Below are 26,229 nucleotides of genomic sequence, written 5' to 3' on the forward strand. Positions count from 1 at the left end.
ATCCCTTAGGGTGGCATTAAATACCCTACGGATACAAAGTCAGTGCAATTCTATGTGTAACTGGCAGGCTGAAATGTCTTTTCCATCCTTGGGTTTATTATACAAGTCACTGCCTAATTACCTTGGACAGGAGAAAGAACCCCTGACCCTGCAGTAGAAACAAGGCAATTTGTGTCTCATGTTTTACATTTGATGATTTATAAATACAACTGATGTTATCAAGTAATATTCTACTGCACAATGTTTAAGTCCCCTGGCATGTATATTCCAAAGAAATAACACTCACAGAGGAGAGTGAACAGAGGGTTCCAATACCCCAAAAAGTACCTCCAGCAGGAGAAAAACAGGAAGAATATGCACAAATATGGACAGTATGGACTTTAATAATCCAAATGTGCCTATTCTTGTTGAAATTTAAATTACAGATAATATGGCATTCCTGGAAGGTTTTGAGAAAGACATGAAACAGGTTTTTTGTGAACTTAGATCAGGAGTGGGTTGGCAATCTAAAAACAGAAGAGAAATAAATTAATGTCTAAATGATGGAAACTTGATATTTACTTCCCAAGTGGTGAATTCGCTTTGAACTTGTCATGAGAACTGGGTTCACTTCATATTCTTCTATTCTTTATATTGTTACGGAAATCTTTAAGTGTGGTAAGGATCTTCGAATTCATTGATTGCAACCCTCTTGTTTTACAAGCATGAAAACACAGAAACACATCAGGCAACTCCCTCACCAAGACCATAAAGCTAGGCAGGAGCAGCAGCGAGCTTAGAATTCAGGGCTTCTGGGTGTCTGTCCAGCATTTCCTCTATCGCCAAGGCCTGTTTATGTTCTGGGAGCCACTCTATTTGTATCTCAATTGTGACATTTCTGCCCTCTATTCCAGCTTTGAATCAACAAGGCCCTCTTCTTTGAATCTGTTTATATCTGTGTCAATCTATCTGTCTGTCTGTCTGTCATTTTAATTTTAGATCTGGTACCTTTTCCTGACTTGTGAAAAAGGTGATTGGGCATACCCAGACAACTGGTATGGCTTGGAGAGAGGCAATCGATTCCTTTATTCTTAAGTCTTGTACATGTGGAGGGCTCTATAGGTTAGGATTTTGTTGTTGTCCTCATTATCCATTTTTTTGTTTCAGGCCACCTTCCTGAACTGTTTAAACTAGCCATTTTCTATAATCTGCATATATCCCTGCCACCCCATCTGGGGACTCCTACTTAGGATACAATTTGAGAAGATAATCTTCTTATCGCTTTGATCACATTTCACATCAAGTATTCTGGGTTGATTTAGTCATCTTGGTTTCTTGATCCCAACCTGGAAATTTCTCTTCTGCATGGAGTTAAACCCTTTATTTTATTTACTCACTCCCCTTCCCCTTTGACAATATCATTACTGGGCTAAGGAAGGTCACTTAGAACAGGTTAACTTCCTACTTTTTATTCCCAGATGAACTGCTGAGCTTCCAGCTGTATCCCTACCACCCAGTAAATCAGTTTCCATTTTGTTCAGTCACTTGAATTTTTTACCATAATGCTTCCCTTTTTGCATTACACTATCTTTCTCAGTGTGTGTTAGTTTCAATGCTTTGCTTTTATTCCTCACTCATTAATCATCTCTCATTTGACTCAAAGCCATACTCCTTCCCAAAGCTTCTCTCCCTATTCCTTCCCATTGTTAACATTCTATGGTTATATTTGGATCAAGTTTCTGCTTTGCTGGTGATGTTGATCATTTTAGTAGAAGTTTGCCTTTCACTTGCTTGCTTCAGCATCTCCTGCACATTTTAGATAAGATAAACACACTCTCAATCTCAGTAGTGAGGGAAATAACTTTTAAGCCATCCTTGCAAGAGTAGACATGACATGAATATAGGTGTGCTGATGGCTGGAACATGACCTCAGCTCAGATGGGATCTTATGGTGCAGGACTGGGCTAGATGTGGCTATGTGGGCTTGCTGGTCTACCTTCCACTGTCCCACCTTGGTGTGTAATACAGCCCTGGGTACTCTGTTCCACATGCAGTAGGTCCTTAGTTAATACGTGCTGCTGCTTGTTGTGGCAATTATCTAGTAGGGGATCTCTAATAGTATTTCCCCACCCCAAGTATAATTGACCACTCCCTCCTTTAAGCCACCACTGAAATATGTTTATGATTCCATTACTGTGCTCCTAACATTTGCAACCATACACATTTCCTCTATCCAACTAAGAGATCCTTGAGTATCTGATTCATATTTGGATTCCCATAGTTGGGGCTTACCAATTGCTACAGTTTGGATATTTGACCTTTCGAACTTCATGCTGAAATCTGATCTCCAGTGTTGGAGATGGGGCCTAAAAGGAGGTTTCTGGGTCATGGGGTGGATCCCTCATGAATGGCTTGGGGCCATCCTCGTGGTTATGAGTTCTTGCTCTGGCGGTTCACACAAGAGCTGGTTGTTTAAAAAGAGCCTGGCACCTCCCTCTCCCTCTTGCCTCCTCTCTCACTTTGTGATCTCTACACGTTGGCTCCCCTTCCACCATGAGTGGAAGCAGCCTGAGCTGCTCCCCAGAAGGAGATGCTGGAGCCATGCTTCTTGTATAGCCTGTGGAACTGTAAGTCAAATAAATCTCTTTTCTTTATAAATTTCCCAGCATCAGGTATTTCTTTACAACAGCACAAGTGGACTGAGACACAAACTGATCAACAAATGAGATGTCTATTACTTTCCTGGAAAAGCGCCTTTACTCCTAACCCTGGGCCTCAATGCACAACTTCCATTTGGTAATGTTAACTTTGTTTGCAAATATACAGTGTGACAAATTGCTGGGAAATCAGAATGGTCCAGGGCTTACGTTTTCATGAGTGGAATACACTTTAGAGGATTTGTGCCACATATCCAATACAACTAGAGAATATTTGCAGCATTGCTCCAATAAGTGTAGCAGTTGCCCTGGGAAGGGGTGGAAAGGAAGTCTGTAAAGTAAAGCAGTAACTCCTTTCTATCTCCAATAAGTACGCCAGTCAATTGTAGGCTACAGTTGGCATATGGATCAGTACTGAGAGACGCACATCTGTGAACTAGAGTTCTGTGTTATCAGCTACACCTCTATCACGATCCAGCCCTTCAACGGCTCCATTAAGACTGGCTTCTTAAAGAAAAGTGAGACTAGGGAAAGGAAGGAAAGGGGCAGGAATTAGGCTGCTTGACTGAGGGAAAAATCCAAAATAAATGTCAACATCTGGACCTTATTTCAACTGATCAAATGGCATGTATTTAAGACAAGCTAGTTTTCACCTCCACTGCCCATCTCAACATAGCTTCCTCCATATCACCAAATTGACATTCAGCTTTTCTACATCACTGTCTTCTATTCATTTGTCTAGAAATCTGACTTGCCCACTGTATTTGTGAGATACTGGAGGTTGCCTTTTTATTCCTAGTCCAGTGTCTGATCTTGTGGGCTCTCAGGGAATGTTTGTTGAATGAATAAAGGCTGTGTAGGTGCCCTAATAATAGCAAACACTTAGCAGCACTTCCTGTGGGCCACACTTCATAAACATTAACTCATTTAATCCTCATTAACATAGATACTGCTCTGTCTCCCATTTTATGAAGGAGGAAGCTGAGGCATAGACAGGCTAAGTGACTAGCTCTAGCTCATAGAACCTAAGCAGTCTGGCTCCAAAGTGTGTTCCTATGTTTCCTCTCTGTTTCATATATTTTAAGTAAAAATGTCTTTAAAGTAAAATGTTCCCACCAGCCCAAAAAAGGAAATAAATGTTCCACTATGGAAGGTAAAGAAAACTATACAATTACTAAAAGTAACAGGACTTTTAGAATTTCTATGACAATCTATGGAAACAAATATTGCTGGCAGCCTTGAAACAGCCCAAGTATTTCTCTACTGCTTAGAAGAAATTGTCGATTTATTTTGTTTCTGCCTTTTTATTAGATTTCATTTTTTCTTTTTAGTGTAAGGACTCTAAATTTTGAAATATGATTTTAAATGTTTACATATTTAAATTATTTGCATTCTCATCATGGATTTGCATATACCTTAACAGTGTCTACGAAAATATAGTAATAAATATAGCTTTGAAATATTTCAGGATACTTGAACCTAGCGTAAAATTTCAAACAGTTTATGCTTAATGCCATATTTTTTGGAAGACTATATAATCACATTCATTTTATCTGAATACAGCAACTTTAAATTAATGCATTGTTCCCCTAGGGTCACTATTTCTCCTAAGCATAAAGAAATACACAATCTCTTGTATCACTATATCTAAAATGTATTTGGAAATATATTATCTTTCCATATTTCAAAAAGAATATTCAATAAAGTAATGTTTTCAAACTTAAAGAAGTTTCAGAAGATTCATGGTAAGAAATATATATTATAATTCAGTACATACATGGGTATATATATTTATTTGTGTATATTTATTTTTTGCAAAATATTTAACCTCACAACACACAATGCACTTTAATATTTTTACTATATTCTATTTTTTTAAAAAATTGTTGGGGGCTGGGCACGGTAGCTCATGTCTGTAATCCTAGCACTTTGGGAGGCCGAGGCCAAGATCATTTCAGATCAGGAATTTGAGACCAGCCTGGCCAAGATGGTGAAACTTCATCTCTACTAAAAATACAAAAATTAGCCAGGCATGGTGGCGGGTGCATGTAATCCCAGCTACTTGGGAGGCTGAGCCAGGAGAATCATGTGAACCCGAGAGACAGAGGTTGCAGTGAGCCGAAATGGTGCCACTGCACTCCAGCCTGGGTGACAGAGCGAGACTCGGTCTCAAAAAAATAAAGTTGGCCTGGACTCACTAAATTGATTTTCTGAACCACTGATGAGTTATTAATGGTTCACGATCTGTAGGTTTTCAAGACTGAAGAGGTAGACTCCACATTTTCTGTCTTTGATCCTGGAAATGCTGGGTTACTCTCTTACTAGTGGGTCACCACTGGTTATAAGGAAGATCAGCTGTGGCCTCAGGCAGCCAAAAGAGGTCCACATCAGTGTGGGGTACACTTACTCCATTTTCTAGGGACAATGACCTCTTGATTAATTACTTTGCAAATTACTCATTAAAACTTGGCTTTGCAAAGTTAGTCCTTGGTCCAGTTATTGCTGCCAGATTTCCTGTTTACACTGAACTCAGTATGTTAGGTTATTGTCCCCACTGAAAAGTACTTCGGACAAGGAAAAAAGGTGAAGCCAAGCAAGAAACAGATTCCGAGCATCATTTCCTGGTGTGCTTCAGCAAAGAATTCATGAACAGCAGGTGAAGTCTGGAAGCCTGCTGCAGATGCTAAAGTGACCAGCATCATTTTATAGCAAATGGTCCAGAAGGTTAACACAGTGTGATTAGTCCGCACTGGTTTCTCCTGGCAGGCTCTGACAGTGCAGCCCACTGGTCACTTGAGAGATCCTCAGAGAGGGGTTAAGATGAACATTTTCTAGATTCCTAAACTAGAAGGCAGAGGTAAAGCACTCTTGAGCATGCACTGATGTATATTTTCTCCTTGCATAATCATATCTTCCCCCTAAATCATATGGATATGGATGTCTGCATCAATTAAATTAGCTACTATAGGTACATTCATGTTCTTCATTTTAGAGTTAAGAAAAGCTGCAATAAGCAAGAAATTTTTCTTGGAGGCATGCAAATGATTAGTTTCTCTCTCTCTCTCTCTCTTTCTCTCCTCCCTATACCACTCTCAGGAGGATTATAGACCAACCTTTTTATCATATAGTTTTTTTGTAAAGAGGCCACCCATTTATATACTGGCGACTTGGCTTCATCTAAGATGAAGTGCAGTTTTTCAGCTGATGCCAAATAGCATTTTGCAAACCCCCACAGTACACAATTTAGGGTGGTTCGGGGATGTTTACCCTAGGGTCACACATTTCAGCCATTAAAACCATAAATCAATATTAAGAGGTACCAAACTCTGGTCTTGGAGTCTTATCAATATATATGTAACCCACCAGGGAAATTCTATACTACCCAAGAGAGCTGTGGAGCTTAATTTTCTTTATGTCTAACAAAATCAGCCCTGCTTGATTCCATTCCTAAGAATAAGAAAACAACTTTGAACCTTGTGCAGCTGAGTACTTAACAGTGTTCTTTGCTCATTGTTTTTTCCATGTTCACCCTCTGTCTTCAACAGCCTTGATCAAGGGCTGGTATTCTGTCTTGAATTTTTCTTGTGTCATTTCCTACTACCCTTTATTATGCCCTCCTTAGGCAAGAGTATATACCCAGCTCCTAGACCCTGACCAGCTGATTTCTGGGCCTACATAGTATATGCTAGTGGAGAAGTAAGTGGATTCTAGGATGGAAGCATGTTCGAAGAGTAGGGCCTTGCGGTCTAAGGAAACTTACACTCTTCTAGAATTACACAACAAACAACTAATAAAAGTTGTCTTTGATCCATTAGAAAGTCTTACAAAGCACTGTCTGCAATACTGTAGTATCAAGTTCAAGTGAATATTAATAAAGATTATTAGTAAGAGACAATCAGGCTATGGGATTTTAAAAATATTTTTAGTAAAATATTTTTAGTAAACAGTATTTTTGCAGCAGTTAATTTGTAAACACCTTAGGACAGCATGTTGGTCTAAACATAAAACCTTTACAGCTTTACAGCACTATCAGGTTTTGTAATTCTCATTTTGAGACACACTATCATGCACAGGAAATTACACTGAGTATCTTCTCTTCAGATATTCTGAGTAGAAGTATTTACTGGTCATACTGGTAGAAAATATAACACATTTCTGTGGGCTAAAAAGTTACTACATAAGCACTACAGGAAAACCTTTCCTGTGTCTTATGTCCCAAAACACAATTAACTAGTATAAAAGTAGAATATTCCCCAAATGAAAAAATTCTATAAATCATTTAATTTTATTTTTCTGATACTCATACTTAAATACATTTTCTTCATTGAGCAAGAAAGAAGACAATAAGCCAAACAAATATAGCAAATATAGAGGTAGAGAAAATAAGCCCCACATTTTTTCTAGTACCTGGATTTGAATATTATATTTATAATTATAGAATTATAGGCAGGGCTGTTGAGTCTAGAATGAAACATTAGTGAGAAGAGATCATTTCCTGGGTAAAGTTGAGTCGATCATTTCCTAAAGTATCATTAATCTTTCTTTTTTTTTGTCCTATCAAGACATAAAATGTGGATACCTTTTAGTTTAATGATGCAAGTTTCCAGGTAATCAAATTAGAAATGCAGAAACACAATACATGGCCCAGTGTTGATAAGCCAGCCACAGTCTAGCTGATTACAGCATCTTCCTTGTGTAATTTTCAGAATCATTAGGATGCTACTTAAACATACACACACACACATATACACACACACACACACACACACACAATCATTCTCTGCGGTTCAATTCCCCCTTGCTGCAGATCTCATTAAGACAGTATAATCTAAAGCCACACATGATGAAATTATCATACCCATCAGTAGAGCAGACAGAGTGGTGCTGTCTAACTGCTTTTCCCTGGCTAACAATAATGATGGCAGAGCATTCACGTCACTCTTGCTCTGGGTATAGCTCTTGCTGACCTATTGATTTTTCACTTCATCTGAACAGCTTATCTAAATTCCCCAGGCTCCACCTGGATCAGTAAGTCGCACTCACTTTCAAACCCAGAGCCTCATGGTTTTCTACTCAGCCCCCAAAAAGAAGAAGAGGCCCGCCCTTCCAAAGGAAGCTGTGGCTTTGCAATGAGTCCACCAGGGAAGCTGGCTTCTCCAATGTGTTAGAGACATTTTCATTCAGACGTTTAAATGAACGTCTCTGCATATGGAGTGATATGTAAGAAGAGTTTTTTACTCCAGAACAAACTGTAGTGGATTGAACTGCTGTATCGTTGGGATCTATGTTTTTGCTTTCAACTTTTTCTAAATGACAATTGTTTTAAAACACTCAGACCCAAGGCACTTCAAAGCATTCATGAGAGAGTTCAGAGACAATTTAAAAATAATAAAGCCTCACACCTGTAATCCCAGCACTTTGGGAGGCCGAGGTGGGCAGATCACAAGGTCAGGAGTTCGAGACCAGCCTGGCCAATATGGTGAAACCCCATCTCTACTAAAAATACAAAAATTAGCAGGGTGTGGTGGTGCGCGCCCTGGGAAGGCTGAGGCAGAAGAATCGCTTGAACCTGGGAGGCGGAGGTTGTAGTGAGCCAAGATCGTGCCACTGCACTCCAGCCTGGGTGACAGAGTAAGACTCCATCTCAAACAAACAAACAAACAAACAAACAAACAAAAAAATAAAGCCAAGGCCTCCATTCTCCTTTTTCCATCACTGTCCCAGCACGAGTAACCAAATTACCTCAGATAAGAGATAATTGAATTACTTTTATAACAAGGGCCTACTATGTGTTAGGCACAGCCTTGGGCAGTTTACTTACTCTCTCATTTTCCCCTTCCAACAAACCTTGAAGTAGGCATTATAATGTCCATTTTATAGATGAGAAAATAAAGCACCTACTCTGTGTCAGGTCCAGGTCAAGTGCTGGGGTTGAGATTAGTGATCAAGCATAGAAGCAAAGGTCTGGACTTGTCCGACCCTGGTTCTACTGCTCAGCAGTGTGATTTCTTCCTTCTTTACTGCTGTGCACCTGCCCTCATCAATGTAGGGGCCACACATTTTAGAGAAGGATGAGCAATCAGAAACAAGCCTGGGTTTGTCTACAGCGCCACACCCATACTGCTCAACTGCTTTCCATGTCAGCCTCAAACCAAGTGCTCATGCTGGTGGCCACCATGTGGAGGGTCTGCCTATCCTCACCCACTATTAAAGTCAGGTCTAATTGGGCAGATATATATATATATTTTTTTATTTCTCCTAATGCTATCCCTCCCCAAGCCCCCCACCCCCCCAACAGGCCCCACTGTGTGACGTTCCCCGCCCTGTGTCCATGTGTTCTCTTTGTTCAATTCCCACCTATGAGTGAGAACATGCTGTGTTTGGTTTTCTGTTCTTGTGATAGTTTGCTCAGAATGATGGTTTCCAGCTTCATCCATGTCCCTACAAAGGACATGAACTAATCCTTTTTTATGGCTGCATAGTATTCCATGGTGTATATGTGCCACATTTTCTTAATCCAGTCTATCACTGATGGACATTTGGGTTGGTTCCAAGTCTTTGCTATTGTGAATAGTGCTGCAATAAACATACGTGTGCATGTGTCTTTATAGTAGCATGATCTATAATCCTTTGGGTATATACCCAGTAATGGGATGGCTGGGTCAAATAGTATTTCTAGTTCTAGATCCCTGAGGAATCGCCACACTGTCTTCCACAATGGTTGAACTAGTTTACAGTCCCACCAACAGTGTAAAAGTGTTCCTATTTCTCCATATCCTCTCCAGCACCTGTTGTTTCCTGAGTTTTTAATGATCACCATTCTAACTGGTGGGAGATGGTATCTCATTGTGGTTTTGATTTGCATTTCTCAGGCAGAGATTTTTACACAGTCATCCCCAGGGATTCTCCCTCGTGAAGTGAGAGAGGTGTGTAGAAGTGTTATTTTGATAAACACCAGGGAAAATGAACTTATAAACTATTAGATAATAATCAAATGGAATGATAGTTAAATAGGACAACAAAAATAATGTTCTATGAGCAAACCCAAAAAGGAATGGGACGATTTCTAATTATTTTGTGAACTCGGTTAGTAGGGAAAAGCAAATAAAGATTTCAGTCTAAAATGGCTTGAGGCCCTAAATCACCTGGTTTAAACCTGCAGAAGAATCAGTTTTGCTGAACAACTGCCATAGCTCCAGATGACTAGCATTCATAGAGGAAAAAAAATGCCAAAAAGGCTACGAATAATTCTAGTCTGGAACTGAAAAAAGAAAAAAAGTTAAATGCTGCTCTAGGACAAAAGAGGAAGCTGCTGTAGTAACCAGACTTTTCTACAAAACCGAAACATGTGTGCACCTAATCAAATGGCTCCTAATTAGCTATTTATAGCCACTGCCACCACAGCTATATAGAAGTTTTGAACAAGAAAACTATAGATGTTTGTCACAGGCAAAAATGGATCTGCTTGCAATGCTCAAATAAATATTATAAAAGATGGAATAAAAAATAGAGATATTGTCTCCATTCCATGAAAAAACTTTTTTCAGATTGCTAAGCATGTACCAGGAAAGATTATTTCTGTGGACACACACACACACACACACACACACATATATATCAAGTCTTTAAGTCTTTAGTACACAGCCAGGTCCTTATATCTGGGAGACATATAACTCTAAATGTACCTAAATCTCTCTCTAGTGACTGAAAAGTTACATTTACATTTGGAGTGATGTGAGCTCTTCAAAACTCCCATTTTATTTCCCTTTAGGCTCGTTAATTGCATTATTTTGTCACTAATGTTATTTACAATATACAACATACATCAAGCTGAGATTTTTAACAAAGTACAATTAATAGACTAACTTCAAGTAGAGTTGTATAACGGACTTTGCACATATAGTTGCTAAAGGGTTCAGAGCTAAAAATTGTAAGGTGTATTTTAGAAATTTACCAATTTCATTGTAATGGACCAGAAGTTATTTTTCAGCCTAAGCCCATTTTAAAAGGAATTAAAACCAGTAAGTGTCATTGTCCTAAATTTAATGTCAATATTAATTCCTTTATTATTAATAAAAGTGTGGCATTCTTAAAGTGCTCTTGATAGCATAAGAGAGGTGTGGAGCCACCCAGGTAACTACAGGAAATAGCTGTATATTAAATGATAGTGTGGCAGGTATGAAAAGTAACCACGACAATTTGTGGAGTTAAAAGTTTCACAAAAATTGGAGAGAATAAGAAAGCAAGCATACGCATCTGGGGTAACTTAGGTTAATGGACAAATGGTTCCACATACATAGGTTTACAGCCCTGGAGGGCACATCACCATGCTCACACAGATGGCCCAAACCATCCAGCAAAGAGAAAGTTCCTGGCAGCCCTCTCTGCTTCAGAAGACAGAGGAGTGTGTCTTCATTTTAGAAAGATTACCAACAAAGTGAGAGCTTAAGCAATCTGAAAAACTAACCTATTGGGAACATGTTCGTTCCCATACAACAGTGGATAAATGAGGCTTTGTTGTACTTGTGAAGTGGTACATGGCAGACTAAAAAAGATGTGGTTATGTGTTTTTTTTTTCCTTAAGAAAAGGAAGCATAAACCCTACAAACAATACACTAAGCTACTGCTAATGCCAAATAAAGTGCTCTATTTGTAAACAGAAGAATCTGTTTGGCACTTAAGCAGTAATGGTTCAGGATCATCTGCAGGATAATTAAATTAACATCAGTCATTCATCACTTTCTTTGGCATTGGTTGGTTAATCCTCAATGAAGACTTTCCTTTCAGTGAAGCATACCCTCTTATTTAACGTGTGTTCAAGTAAAATAGAGACTACCATGCAAAGTTTTAAAAATAAGTAAATCCATCTACAAAAATTCAGAAACTTTACTCAAGTTCACAGATAAAACTCATGAGCAGAACTGATAGGTCCAAAGGCTGGCAGAAGGAAATTTAGCCAACAAAATAGATAGTGTAAAATAAACTCACTTAGACTCTCCCTTCCAAAATTAGGTTGAGCTTTCACTCTAATACTGTATTAAGACTAATATAAAACTTTCAAAAGTAAAAATTTTATATATTTCTTTTCCCTGTATGTCTATTGGGTCAATTCATCATAGACAGCATGTGATGCGATAAAGGACAGTCCCTAAGCTCTCAAAACCTAACTGCATATGGAACCAGACTTAATTATCACTTGATTTCCTTTTGATTTACATTATTTCAGACCAGTCATTTTTACAAAGAGATACTCTATGTCCTTCAAGCATCCATTCTTTCCACAGACCAATATCAATGCTCTTGAGGAACTTATATTCTGAGTGAAAAACAAAATAAATGTCATCAATTCTCACTGCACTTACGATCTGAAAGAACATATATTTTTTGAATGACTGTGTTTGTCGGCTGTATTTTAGAATTTCAGAATAAAGAAGGTGTATTTGGACCTATGGCTGTTTAGAATTATAGCCAAAGTTGTGGGCATATATGCCTACTGGAGACAAAATAATAAAGATCCGTTCACAAAAGTTAGATGGCAGCCCAGTTCAACCATCTGTTAGGCAATTTAGTGTCATACTACAGCCTTCAGACCATGCTGGGAGTGGGCACAATCACTATCCGTGCTGTTTGGCCTCACCATAGCAGCCTCCTTCTAATTTTATGGTTTCTAAGATTCACTGGGTGCTACGGACATGAAAAAGTTTGGGTTTAAAATGTTTTATCTCCCATGGTATCTAAACTTTGGAGTTGGGGACGTCGCCTCAAATTTCCATCTTTCCGGGAGCAACTTGAATCGTAGTCAGCAAAGAAGTGATTTTAAAGAGCAGAAAATCTAGAATTGTGGTTCTTAAACACTTTTTACTCATGGATTCCTTTGAGAAACTGATGAAAGATACAGACTGTCTTCAGAAGAAAGAAAAGAAGGATGGGAGAGAGGAGGGGAAAGTAGAGAAAAGAAAAGAAAAAAGCACACACATTTTGCCTATTTTTTACAAAGATTTCAAGGGAGAAATCACTGATGTCCTGAATCTAAACCAGGACCCAGATAAAATCAACGGTACTGTGGTCATTTTCCCCAGGCTCTTGTTAGCTTTGAATTGTGTTTCTTGTTTTCTAGTCCAGGGTCCAGCTGGCGTCACTCCCTTGCTGGGTCAGTGGGCCTGGGACACTTCGTTGGGTGGAAGACAGGAGGAGGGCACAGATTCTGGGCTCCTGCTCTTTCTGCCTGCTAATCAACAGTCTTCGGCACTCAACCCTGGCTGAAAGCTCAGGAGGCTGTGCCAGCTTTGACTGTTTTCTACTAAATGAGGGTAATTCACATATAATTTCTTTTCAACACTTCTAGTGTTCCTTTCCAGTGCTAAGGACATACTCCAACAAGAAATCAAGTTCCACAGTTTTAGCAAAAAAAAAAAAAAAAAATTAAAAGTGCATATTATAATGCATTTCTGTCCAACTGACATTTCTGACAAATACTTCAACTGTTTAACAAACACTGAGGAGGAACTGAAAACACCAACAAGGCACTCATCCAATTTGCACTAGCCTGTAAGTGCTGGCGAACATCAGTGTCTGCGAAGGCTTTTAATGTTATTGATAGCTTATTCAAATAGGCTGGAGCGGTCCTCCAGGGCCTGAATCACCACTACCTCTGGGGAATAAACCACTTATAAAGCAAAGACAGAGAGAACATGGTCAGAAATGAGTGCTTTGCAATGCCTAAATCAAAATGGCACTTCTATAATGCATCTGTGATGTAACCAGAGGGCAGTAACCCTTTCTTATAGTTACAACCCAATTAGCTGCATGAGGGCCTTGAAAAGCACAGAATGACTTCCTTTAAGGAAAAACATGGTGCTATCTTAGGAAACTTTAACAGTGTGATGGTCACAGAAAATACCATGATCTTAAGGTTTGTTCTTTCAGATACATCCTATGGTCTCACCGAGAGGACAAAAATATCAGGGAAATAAAAAAGACATAGTACAAAAGTAAAGAAATGGGGAGAACAGAAATTGAAGCACTGAAAGAAGATTGGATCTGGTAACTGAGACTTTATGTTGGGGGAGGAAGAAACAGGAAGAGAGAGGGCTGAAGAGGTGAAGCGGCAGCTCCTCGCTGGCCCGGGTGGAAAGGAGGCTTGACTGCCACAGATATAGGTGGCGACTAATGGGCTCAAGGCTCAGTGCTCCACAGTGGGGAAGGGAAAAGAATGAAAACATTTGAGGCTAGAGAATGACGAGTTTGGTTTTTAAATGTGTATACATATACTATACACACATTGTAATATATAATTATACATAATATACACATTACACATATGTATATATTTTTTGCTTTTATTTTTTTGTTTTCTTTTTTTGCAGGAAGTTGGGGATAAGATGGAAGCAGACTGAGGAAAGAACAGGTCAAGGTAGTATAAAAAGAAAAAGAACATCAATTAGTTGAAACATGTTTGAAGAGCTTTGATGGGCTTTTGGAGAACCTTGGTAGCAAAATAAGATATGTGTTTTGGGTAAAATAGTTGAATAAAGAACCAAGAAGGAATAGTGTCTGATTCCATTGGTATACAACACCTTACTTCATACTCATCACACACAGTTCAGTATGGTGGTTTCAGACTGACATACTCAAGACACACTGGTCTGCCTGTCCCTCCGGAAACCAAATTTTGGCTACCTCATTGTTCATTAGGCTCTGAATCAGGGCCTGATCGGGGAAATAAAAGAAGGAAAAAACCTGAACCAGTTCATTTGTGAGCAGATCCAGTTAAAAGATTGATGGGGAGGAGATCTGAACTATCATGAAGTTTGGTTATTATCTGTGAGTTTCAACTATGTTTGGCATCTTGGCTCCCAGGAGAAGCGACAATTGAGAGCCAGCTGTAGAAATGGCAATTATAGGATGAAGAAGGTATCAGCATTTTGAATGGCAGTTTTTATTGGCAGATGGGCTTGGTTTTAAGAGGCCAGTTGGCAGGGTTGTGTGTCTCCTGACATTCATCTATCAGAAGATGCAAGGCAAAAAAAAAAGATCATTTGCACTTCCATGTCAGAACCACCAGGATAACTCGCAGACCCTTTTTAGATCATGAAAATAGTGGGAGGCTCGTGATGACAAGACTACCGGGCAGATGTAAGAGTCCAGATATAGAGCTCCCTCTTAGCAGGTAGACCCAAGCTTCAGCAATTTGAAAACTCCATGAGGCAAGGAGTATGCCTTATGTAGATATGGAAAAAGTCCTTAGCCTAGGGACTGAGTAGGGGGTTTTCCAGTGTCCCAAAACACAAGAACCAAGGCCTGATGCCTTTAATCTATGTAAAAATCAGTATAATGATTTACTATTATGGAAAAACAGCTGGGATAAGTTGTCCTATGTGAAGAAAGCAGCTTATAAAACTGTATATTAAATAATTCCGTTTTTGTAAACAATATTACAGGTAAAAAAAGACACCTGGGAAGAAATAAAATGCAAATAGTGATTATATTTAGGAGGTAGGATTGTGGATCGTTTCCATTTTCTTCTATTTGCTTACCTAAATCTTTACATTTTCCTACATTGAACACATATTGCTTGAATAGTAAAAATATATTTTAAAAAGGTATTCATACAAAAAAATGCATTTAATATATTTTAAAATGTGTTAATCAGGTGTCACACACCTGTAGTGCTGGACCTCTGAGAATAAAAGAGCAATTTGGATTTCTAAAAGCTCCTAGTGGCTGCCCCAGGATCTCTTAAGGACAGATCAGGAGGACGCAATGTAGGCTTCACTGCCTACAGTATATTTGCAAGAATGTTTAAGATCTGCTAACTATTTAAGATCTTATGGAACCTGTAATTACATACACTCTATTTTGTCAGTGCATGAATAGTAAACTAGAGGTTGCCTACGGTTTTCTTCTTATTTGATAAGATAATACATCCAAGACTCAAAGGATAGCAAATAAAGATGATAGTTCCCCAATGTTGGCACCAGAGTGTTGACTGGAAACTTTCCTTGTATTCTACTTTTGGTGGATTTAATTCTGCTGTTCTGCTGAGTGGGTGCAACTTTCTGCAGAGAATAAGGCCACTCTGTGCTCTGCCTCCTTCCTTTGGAAGTGCTTCCTTTTCCACTTCTGCTTCCTATTCATCTAGCCACATCATGTAAGGAAGAAAACACAGGTCCTGATGGAGAAGACAGGGTTGCAGACTGGACTTATGAGGGCCAGTAAGGAAGCTCCTGTGAATGTGTGATGTTGAGCAGCTAGGGTGGGGTTGGTACCATAGCAGTGGACATGGCTGGGCTAAATCTAGAGATAAAAATGCCTGTGACTTTCACTAAACCATTACATTAATTTCCCAAAGCAACAATAACAACCGTAACTTTAATGCACTAGATGCCTTACACAGATTATCTTGCAAATTCAGAACAAACCTGTCCAGTAGAAATGAATAGACCTATTTTACAGACAAGGAAACAAAGGTAGAGGGATGTGAAGCACATGCCATGGTCATATAATGTACGCCGACATAAGCACACAGAAACATCCAGCTATGAAAACAACATAGAAGCCTGCTTTCATAGCAGCTCATCATTAACTTCTCTTTCACTGAATGGAAGAGTTTAACTCAAAAATGAGTTTGTAAGCACATATCAAGTGCTTAAATACATAATTCTGAAGACACTCTGGGTTCTCCTAGCTTCTTCACTGGCTATTAGGGTGACTTTGGGAAAAATACCTCACCTCTCTGTTCTTCAGTTTGCTAATCTGTGAAATAAAGACAATAATGGGGTGTACCACATGGGGGACTACTGTGAGGATGAAATAAGGGGAGAAGGTAAAGCCCCCAGGGGTGATCCCAACCATACAGTCTTCAACAGTCATTGATTCTCTCCTCATTCTGTGGATGAGGGAAAGCAAGTCCAGATGAGGAGCAGCTGAAGATCTTTCCATTCTAAAATCATATCCAATATAATATAGCTATGACTCCAGGGACTTCTTGGCCCCTATTTTGATACTTTTTTTTTTTTTTTCCTGAGACGGAGTCTCGCTCTGTCGCCCAGGCTGGAGTGCAATGGCGTGATCTTGGCTCACTGCAACCTCCGCCTCCTGGGTTCAAGCAATTCTCCTGCCTCAGCCTCCCATGTAGTTGGGACTACAGGAACACGCCTCCACGCCTGGGTAATTTTTGTACTTTTTTTAGTAGAGACGAGGTTTCACCATGTTGGCCAGGCTGGTCTCGAACTCCTGACCTCAGCTGATCCACCCACCTCAGCCTCCCAAAGTGCTAGGATTACAGGCATGAGCCACCATGCCCAGCCTCTATTTTAATACTTTTGATGGACAGAAAAGTCATTCTTCATTTCCATGCACGATTCATACAGTTTTAACCTCCAGCTCTCACAGAAATAAGAAAAACAATGCTGAAGTGAACATTTCCTGGGGATTGAGACCAAATTTCAAAACCTTAATAATGTTTTGGATAAGTGTGTTTTCAAGAGATATAACTAAGGTAGAGACACTGTCTAATGTGCTACCATTGTCTCTGAGTGACCAGACTAAAGACTTTTGTTGAATTTATTTCTACTGTCTGGAAAGGCATCGATGTAAAATAAGAAAATCCTGATATTTAATTCTGTCTCAGTGGGTTCTAAATAAAGTCCCTACAATTTACCTTCTTTAGTAGTGGTTCAAGGATTGTTATTGTTATTTTTGTTTTACTAGTTCAACAAATGAAAAAAAGGGTCAGTGGACACAGAATTTCAACTTTTCAAATCACATCTGATTTTTGTCAAAGCACAAGCTGCATCTTAAAGAGGTGGCAATAAATGTGTATGTTTTGTGCTCTGAACCTTCCATTTGTATTTCCATGTCCCAAATGTCTGCTCACCTCCCTCAACCACCATGAACCAGATTCTGAGAACTCATGCCATATATCCCATATTCATCTCAATTCCTTACGTATCTTCCATAGTTTTCATCAGCCATGTTTTTATCATTTTTGTCACTTTCCCTTTTAGAATTACCTTACTATATTTCATTATTTACATGCTTTTCAGTTTTCTTCATTCCAATGCATCTGTCTTTTGTAAGATGTCATAAATATTCAGAAAAAAATATTAACTGCTTTTACATCTGGGATAAATACATTACTTTGTTTTCTTTCTTTCCCCACCTTCCTGCCCCCTCACACCAACATTTAACACTAAGGCCTATCTGAAATTTATTGGACTATTTGGTTATGACAAAAAGTATATTATTCTCTTTCTTACTGTTTTTACTTCTTAGAACTGCTATTCTATTGGTCTTGCAAACTTCATTAAATAATTGATCCTTTCTTCAAAGCTCTATTGTTCATTTGTATGTTTTAAATTAAGTTCACTAAATAATCTATGGAATTTCTATTTATTTTAATCTGTCTAGTGTTCAGTCCAATATCATAGAATTTTAGTAACAGTCATTTGTAATTGATATTTTAATTTGTTAAGGCCAGTTTAACTTCATGGCTTCTACTCATTAAAAAAGCAGTTTTTATGTTCTTGATTCTTCCTCCTAGATCATTTAACTATCAGATTATAGAGTATTTTGTAAGGACTTTTATTCATAATTTATAGGAATCCTTAAGCCAAAGAAGGCTGGGAATTTCTGTGTCAACCAATCAACTAACATTTTTAAATTCAACCAATATACATTAAGCTCCTACTACTTGCAGGCACAACGCTAGGCTCTAGGACTAAAAAGATAAGGAGGGTTTGCCTCTTCCCACCCCATCCCCAAATCAGTGCAATTCAAATTCATGAAGGTTTAAGCTAAGATAGAATGCACAAACTTACAACAGCTCCAGGAAGGCTGTTCACCCGCCCCCTCCACCCACCACCCTCACCATTATGGGCTTTCACTTATAAGTATCAACATAAACAAAAGGGTCCAGGAAAGCAAGGGCCTGAGAGTATTTCTGCATATTATCTCATTTGACTAAATATTCCACATGTATACGGGCCTTATTTGTGTATGGAATTGGAGGTTAAAAGACATGAAAGCCTGGATTGAAAAATTTGTCTTAAGAGACATGCTTCACTGGGATGGATAAAGCCAATGATTGTCCTGACCAACCTCAAACCCAGTTCAATACCATTAGCCAGGCAGAAATGTTTTGCCGGCCATTTGAGGCTAACACTGCCACTTTAATTAAAGAGTTATGATGTCAGTTTGGAAACACAATGGGAGAGCAGCTGTGCTCCAGCAATACATTAATACAATTTCCATCAACATGGATAAGCTCCTACACAATGCAAAGGAGATGTGTGTAAGGTTACAAGGTGAAAGCAGCTGTAAGGAGAGGGCAATCTCAGAGTTTCTGCCGTGAAGGAATTACTCTTCTTAGATTATTAGATTGACCTCTTGCTTATGCTTTCATTAATATTTCTTAACATGCATGGTCAAGATTCTAAGTCACAGGACTTTAAAGGTGCTATAATCATTAACCAACCACATAAAGAAAAGTCATGAGGCTGACCATAGCAATAGGTCATTCAGTTTACTTAGCAGTGAGCCCTAACACTCCCACCTTCATGCATTCCTGCCATTCATCATGGTAAGTAGTGCCTGAGTCTAAACCCATGTCCATCAGAGTTAATACAGGTACATTTTAAACGTTCTGTGACTAAGCTTGCCACTAACACATATTTTGTTAATTACCTTCATGTAATTCTCTCCAGTATCATTACTTCATATGTGTGTATATATCATCTGATCATTTGATTAATACTGACATGTAGTCAAGAAGAAAAGTACGTTTCATGCTATTTTGAGTAACTTCCATTTAGAAGCCTACTCCTGAGCACAAAATTTGCAACACACAATTTACTTTGCAACTCCAATATTTACTCTGAGAAACACCCTTTTAAAAAGATGCATGTAGCCTTCATGTTTCCTTATTTTTGTTGGTATTCCAAATCCACAGTGGATAAGGAATTACCCTAGACATATAATTACCTTGTTCATTTTAAGACCTTATAGCTAAAAATGTATTTGCTTAAGAGTTCACTAATGTTTTGGGGTGTGTGTGTGTGTGTTTTTTTTTTTTTTTTAAACGGAGTCTCGCTCTGTCGCCCAGGCTGGAGTGCAGTGGTGCAATCTCTGCTCACTGCAACCTCCACCTCCCGGGTTTATGCCATTCTCCTGCCTCAGCCTCCTCAGTGGCTGGGACTACAGGCGCCCACCACCACGCCCTGCTAATTTTTTTGTATTTTTAGTAGAGACGGGGTTTCACCGTGTTAACCAGGATGGTGTCGATCTCCTGACCTCGTGATCCACAAGCCTCGGCCTCCCAAAGCGCTAGGATTACAGGCGTGAGCCACTGCGCCCGGCCAGAGTTCCCTAATGTTTTAAAAGAGTCAAGTGTTTTGCCTTTTTTGTCCTGAGTGGGGTTCATCCTTCATCTGGGGATCCTTTATGTAGCGCAGGTTTCTCACTTTTTTCTTTCTCTCAAGATAAACACTGCACACCTGACTACAGTATCTCAAGAACTGAGTGTTAGCATGGTTGGACCATCTGGCACCACAACTCAGATTTAATTAATGTTTACTGAATACCATGTGTCAGGGTCCAAACTAGGCACTACTGCACATTTGGCTGCATACCCCATGTGTACATAGGCTTAATTCATTAGTTGACTGTTTTCCAAAAATCCCCATACATCCACCATGAATTTTATTCTCTATATTCTGATGTTTTGACCTCTTGGGGACTTGCTGGCCTGGACGGACTGCCCCTTCCAGGGTTAGCCAATGCCTGCACACAGTAAGGGACTCACCTGCAAGCGCCTCTCCACATGCAAACCAACAAAGAGCCCACACCCCACCAGCTCCATTATCAGACTCATACTCTGGAGCACTATTCTCCTTCCCTAATCACCCCAGGGCCATGTAGCAGACAACTAGAGACAGCCCTGTACCTCAGAGCCTGCTAAAATGATGCAAACTAACCAATCCTGAACCTGCTTACCCTGCTTTGCTCATTCCTTCCCATGGAAACCACCATAAGGCTCTTGCCCACATTATTTCTTGTTCCCCCTGCCTCCTGCCTGATCTTGCTGCTTCCCTGTGTGCCCCTTGCGTGGCGTGCCATGCTGTACCTCTGGTTTCTAGGGGACTCTTGAGTATAATAAACTTCCTTTATGACAGTCATTTCTGTGTCTGCATGTTTTACCATAACTGGTTAAAACAAATCATGGGTACTATTAAAACATCCCACATAATTATAGAATTGGCAGCTAAGATTATTTGGGTTTTCTTTCATCCCACCCTCTATGCTCAGTAAACAAGTTTTAAACTTTTTGTCGTTTACATTACATTACCTTGTCTGGCCCACGTTAACAATACTTAATAAAAGCAATTATATGTAAGTTCCTTTAGTGAATAACCAAAAAGATTTAATTAACCATTATTTTCTACTATATGAAAGAGCAAGCTCTAGCTATCTACCATGTCGCTTCACGGCACCCACCACCATGCCACATTGCTTCACCGTACTTGGGGACAGGCAGTAATGACACTTTGCCCACATCATCTTCCCCTGAGCTAGCAGGCTGGAACCCACTGGCGACCTCAGTTTGTAAGATACGTGTTCAGAGGTCCCATATTTCACTGGACTGGAAGCTGGGTGTGTCTTTGCAGGTCTAGCTCTTACACTGAGTGTGGGGTTATTTGGGCGATGCTAATTGGCTTTAGATCCTGGGATTGCTTCAGAGAGGGTGCTAAGCTAGTTTCTGTGCCATTCCTTCTGCTGGCATCTTCATCTAGCATCCTGTCCTTGGTCTAAAAGTGCGCTCTGCCTGAGCAGGCGGCAGCAGTGAGGAAGCAGAGGCACTGGCAGATGGAGATCTGTGTTGCCCAGCAAGGTTTCTTTCTCTTTTTCTTCGTAACATGTGAAAATGTAAAGACAGCCATTTTGGGGGTTAAAAAATGGACTTTAGGGCAATGTACCTAAGTAGATATATATATTCTTGGGGATGTTATTTCCAAGCAAGGTCCCAAGCACTGAGTTTCTGCTTCAGAGAGGCCTACAGACACTTCTCTGTTAATTCCAGTAGATGTTAAATGTACAACAGGACAAGTATGTAAAACTGGACTAAGTATAGAGTTCAAGAAATTGATTTTAGACCATACAACAGAACCAAGATGTAAGTTGTTATATAATCCTTCAGTGGTAAAGATGAATAAAAGATACAATGGAATTTCTTCTATCCTAAAGTAGCTTTGTAATGGCATATTTGGAATAGGACCCTGTAAATTAAATCAAGGACTGCTTCGCCTTTTTCACATTTGGCACTCCTGTCAGCGTCATAATTTTAAGAATATGTACTCTAACCAACAGGAGGGTAGTGGGCTTCTCAATGTGTCTCCATGGCTTCCATGGAGGATATTTACTCACTCATTCTACTATCTATTTTATTGAGCAGGTTTACTATGTATAACAGACTGTCTTAAGCTATTGGTATATAGCAGAGAACAAAAGATAGAAAAAGTCCTTGCCCTTCTGCAGCTTGAAGTCTAACACCATGAATGACTGTATGAATGAATGAATACACAAAAAATGTAATCAGGTTAGGGATCATGAAACTAAGTGAACACAGATTACCATATTTCATTGATAAGATTATTTTTCACATTTTAACATCCCTGAAATCAAGATATGTCTTAACATTTATGGTATATTAAAATTACTGACAACTTGGCAGTACTCACAGCACAACTGTCATGTCCCTGCATGTGCATAAACTTAGTCACAGCTATTCATTCTGTTTTCACTTCTACTGAGTTATGGGCATTGTTGGCACTGCACGTGTTCTGTTTAATTGCCACTGAAATGGTTTTCAAAAAGATTACACTATCATTTGGCACTGCAAACAGACATTACTGTGTATGCATGAAGGCACCAAAACAGCAGTGTGACATAAACCTTCTATTACTAAAGGAAACATTTGTCTCTGTTTGGCATTTCCATATCATTTTACAAAGCAAGATCCAAATGCTTTACCAGACTGAATAAAGAAACACATAAGTTAATGAAGCTATGTTACAGTTTGTTACTGAGATTCACGCAAGTGAACCGTCACACCCCAAGCAACGCTACCAATAACACTGGCAGGAAAATGTACCGAAACCCAAGGAAGAGATGAAGGAAACTTGAAAGCAACGAGACTAGTGTGACCTATTCATGCATTATCATGGAAGAATATCCTTAAAGTGAAATGTCATAATAATTTTCTCTTTGCGTACAGCAGAAAAATAATGCTATGTCTTACAACTGATGGCATTTTTAATTTGATGAAACATAGAAATAAAGATGGATTACTAGTTAATAAGAAGTTTTAGAAAGAGAACAGCATAAAGAGTGGAAGTTTGTTGATTCTAGACAGTTTTAAGTTAATAAGGTATTGCAAATGCACAACTTTAGAAAAACTACAATTTCAATAATTTGGCATAGTTTTGCAGATCACTAGCCACTTAAAAAAGTTTATTCACTCTTATTTCTAACAATGTTTTGGGTACACCTTCCATTCTGATGTAAGAGTGTGATAAGAAAGCCTCATGTTCTTCTTTCCCAACTTTAGTTGGTGTTACTTTGATTTTTGGCAGTTTAGAGATATTAGAAGTGAGGTGCTGGATCTGTATTCTAAACTCAAACCTTACTACTGCTACCAAGAATAGAGTGAAAGACAGGAGGGTCCATTTGAAATCTCAAAGCATGCATATGGGACTTTGAGATTCTTAGCACAAGAGTAACATGAGTAAAATGCCAACTATAAGGATACGTTTCCAAGCAGCATATGGTCACAGCTCAAAAATGAACTTTTTTTAAAGCTTACTACTGCAAATTATTTTAGAACCAGAGACAGTTAAAAACCATATCAAGGAAGAGAACACACACACGTACACACACACACAAAACTCTAGGGAAGAGAAATTATAAAACAATGGATGTAGATTATAATAGAAATAATTTTTTAGGCACAGCTTCAAAACTGTCACAATTGTGACATCAGTTTTTTATACTATTCAGCCAAGCAACAACTACTTTAACATAAAAGTGAGTATCAAATCAGGAATAGGTGTGTGGCTACATCCATCACCAAGACAACAGGTGGAGTTTTATATGGTGAACACATATTTCAATAGTGTTGAAAATAGACTGCACCATATACGTGGTATTTCCCACTATCCAGAAGGCCTGCTTTCTGTTCCTAGGGCCCTGCATGGAGAATTCAGGGATTCCGTGGAACTAATACTACTTTCCCCAGCGACTTCATTTCAGTCTTTCCTTTTAGGTAGCCTGGCCCGGGTCAGAAATTCTCTGACAGTTGGTACAAGAGAACGAGTGTGCCAGTGTGAACGCTGCAGGGGATGTGTTGTTGCCAACTGATGGGGTGTACTTCCATATGCAGAACTAAAATAGACTTGGATGGTTGAGAGGGTAGAGACTGCTTTTTAAGTGCCAGTAAGGGAAACACTTAGTTACCTGTCTTCTGGGGCCAACTTATCTGAAAGAATGAGGTGGGTTTACATGTTTGGATATTTCCATCTGATTTATATGCTGGGGATGGGATGGGGAGAGTCTGCAGACCGCCAGTGTTGCCTTTCAGTATACGTGTACACAGTGGGGGTTCCCAGTGGGAGAAAACACTCTGTAAAGGGGTCTGATGCACCAGGCCAGTAGAGATAGCATATGTTGCCACTGCATTACAATAAGGGCAACTCTCAAGAAGAACTGGGAGATAGCATAGAGCATGGGCAGGGAGTCAAACAGATCCAGGTTCAAATCCTGCCTCTATCACTTACTTGCCCAATAATCTTGGCAAAATTACCTGAACCCTTTAAATTCAAAAATAGGGAAACTAATAATAATACCTCCTTAGAGTGATTGCAAGAATTAAAGTATTAATATATGTCCACACCTAGTAATGTGTCTGGTGAATAAAATGTGCTCAATGTATGGACACTACTGTGTCACCACTAGAGAAATTCCCTTAAATGTAAATGTTTTTGCAGATACGTTTTTTAACATGGGGGTAAATTATATGGACTACAAAATGGCCTTGGCTAAGGTGTTTTGAGGGAATTATGAAGTTGTCTTATGGTAGGAATACGTCTTGATAAGAAAGGAAACATGTAAATGTGAGCATCCACATGTGATCAGTGAGAATGATGCAGAATTTAACATGCATTTTTTGAGATTTGCTTAATGGCAAGACTATGCGATATCTACCTCTACCTGTCACTACCTCTACTCTGAGCAGCTTTATGATAGATGTGTTCCTACAATCTTGTGTAAAATTCAATTTTAACTCTAAGCATCACTTCTCTGCATTGGAGGAAGTTTTGTAAAGCAAATAACCCCCACCTAATCTATCTTGCTTTGAAGGCTGAAACTTTCTCCTATCTTCGAGTGGACAGGCATGTGTTCTGTATTTTTTTTGCATTGGGCTATCACCCTGAGAGGTGAGCCATAACTTCTACCCACTCTGGTATGCCCCACAGCACCCTTTCCAAAACTGCAAAAGCCAAGCGAAAGTATGGGCAATAAGAAAATATTAAGAATTGACAGAGTAATTATTGGCACCTTGGACACACTAGTGTTTGGGGATATTTAATTAGACGGCAAGGTAGATTTAAATTTTTGAAGCTCTTAGAGCATACATCTTGGTCGAGTCCATTCTACGGGGAGATAACAAGGGGCCATTGACTACCTGCTGCACTGTTTTCAAGCAAAACCCACACTGTGCGGGCTCTGGGTGCCATCTCCACAAAGCCCCCTCCCCAAGGGGGATTCCCACAGAGGAATTTTCTCAAGGAAGTTCCCGTGTCAGGAATGCTGCTCGGGTACGGGTTCCCACGTGCCCACACGCAGGGCACGGGCTCACACGGCAGGATGAGCTGCCTCTTTAAAGGCGCGGACCTCAGGGACCCCCGAGTCTGGCTCCTCAAGTCTGGGCATCAAACTTTCTCTTGGAACAAAACCTCTTTCAACCCACATGGAGGCAGGAGGAGGACGGAGCCCGGGGATGCCATCAGCGGCGGCCCGGAGACAGCGCTCCCACCCCCGCCCGCTTCCCTCGGTCCCCACCCTCTTCCTCCGAGGGAAGGCGGCCCCGACCGCACAGCCCCGCCCGGCCCCACCCACCCGCTCCCCGGCCCACCTCCCCGGCAGCGGAGCCCACAGCCTCACAAAGCTACCTCCCGGGCGCTGCGGTTCCCCGGGGCGAGGGGCGAGCGGGGCTGGGTACCTGAGGAAGAGGCCAGGACACTGGCGCCCAACGAGACCCACAGCATCGCCCCGGCGCCGCCGCTGTAGTTGCCACCGCCGGAGGCTACTTCGCTGCGCCAAGCTCTGGAGCCTCGGGGACCTGGTGCCGCCACCGCCTGCGCTCGCTGCGCCCGGGCTCGGCTGCCCGGCGACCGCCACGGTCAAGCAAAGCCCCGCCCCGTGCGCGCCCGGCGAGCCGCGGACCCCCAAGGACGCGCCGCCGCCCCGATTGGCTGCGGGAGTCGCTGGCCCCGCCCCTGCTCGCCGCGCTCCTCCCACGCCGGGGGCGCGCGCTGCC

The 26,229-nt window shown here is 40.2% G+C and overlaps 1 protein-coding gene across 1 annotated transcript in view; it reads right to left on the reverse strand.

Moving 5' to 3' along the window:
- FRY (FRY microtubule binding protein) overlaps positions 1-26,056 on the reverse strand; it is a 461,448-nt gene extending 435,392 nt beyond the window's left edge. Inside the window, exon 1 of the mRNA XM_058437701.1 lies at positions 25,912-26,056. The gene's annotated coding sequence lies outside the window, so the exon portion shown is untranslated. The remainder of the gene's footprint in view (positions 1-25,911) is intronic.
- Positions 26,057-26,229: the final 173 nt, after the last annotated feature.

Source organism: Hylobates moloch, unplaced genomic scaffold, assembly GCF_009828535.3.
Source record: "Hylobates moloch isolate HMO894 unplaced genomic scaffold, HMol_V3 SCAFFOLD_4, whole genome shotgun sequence".
Classification (NCBI taxonomy): Eukaryota; Metazoa; Chordata; class Mammalia; order Primates; family Hylobatidae; genus Hylobates; species Hylobates moloch.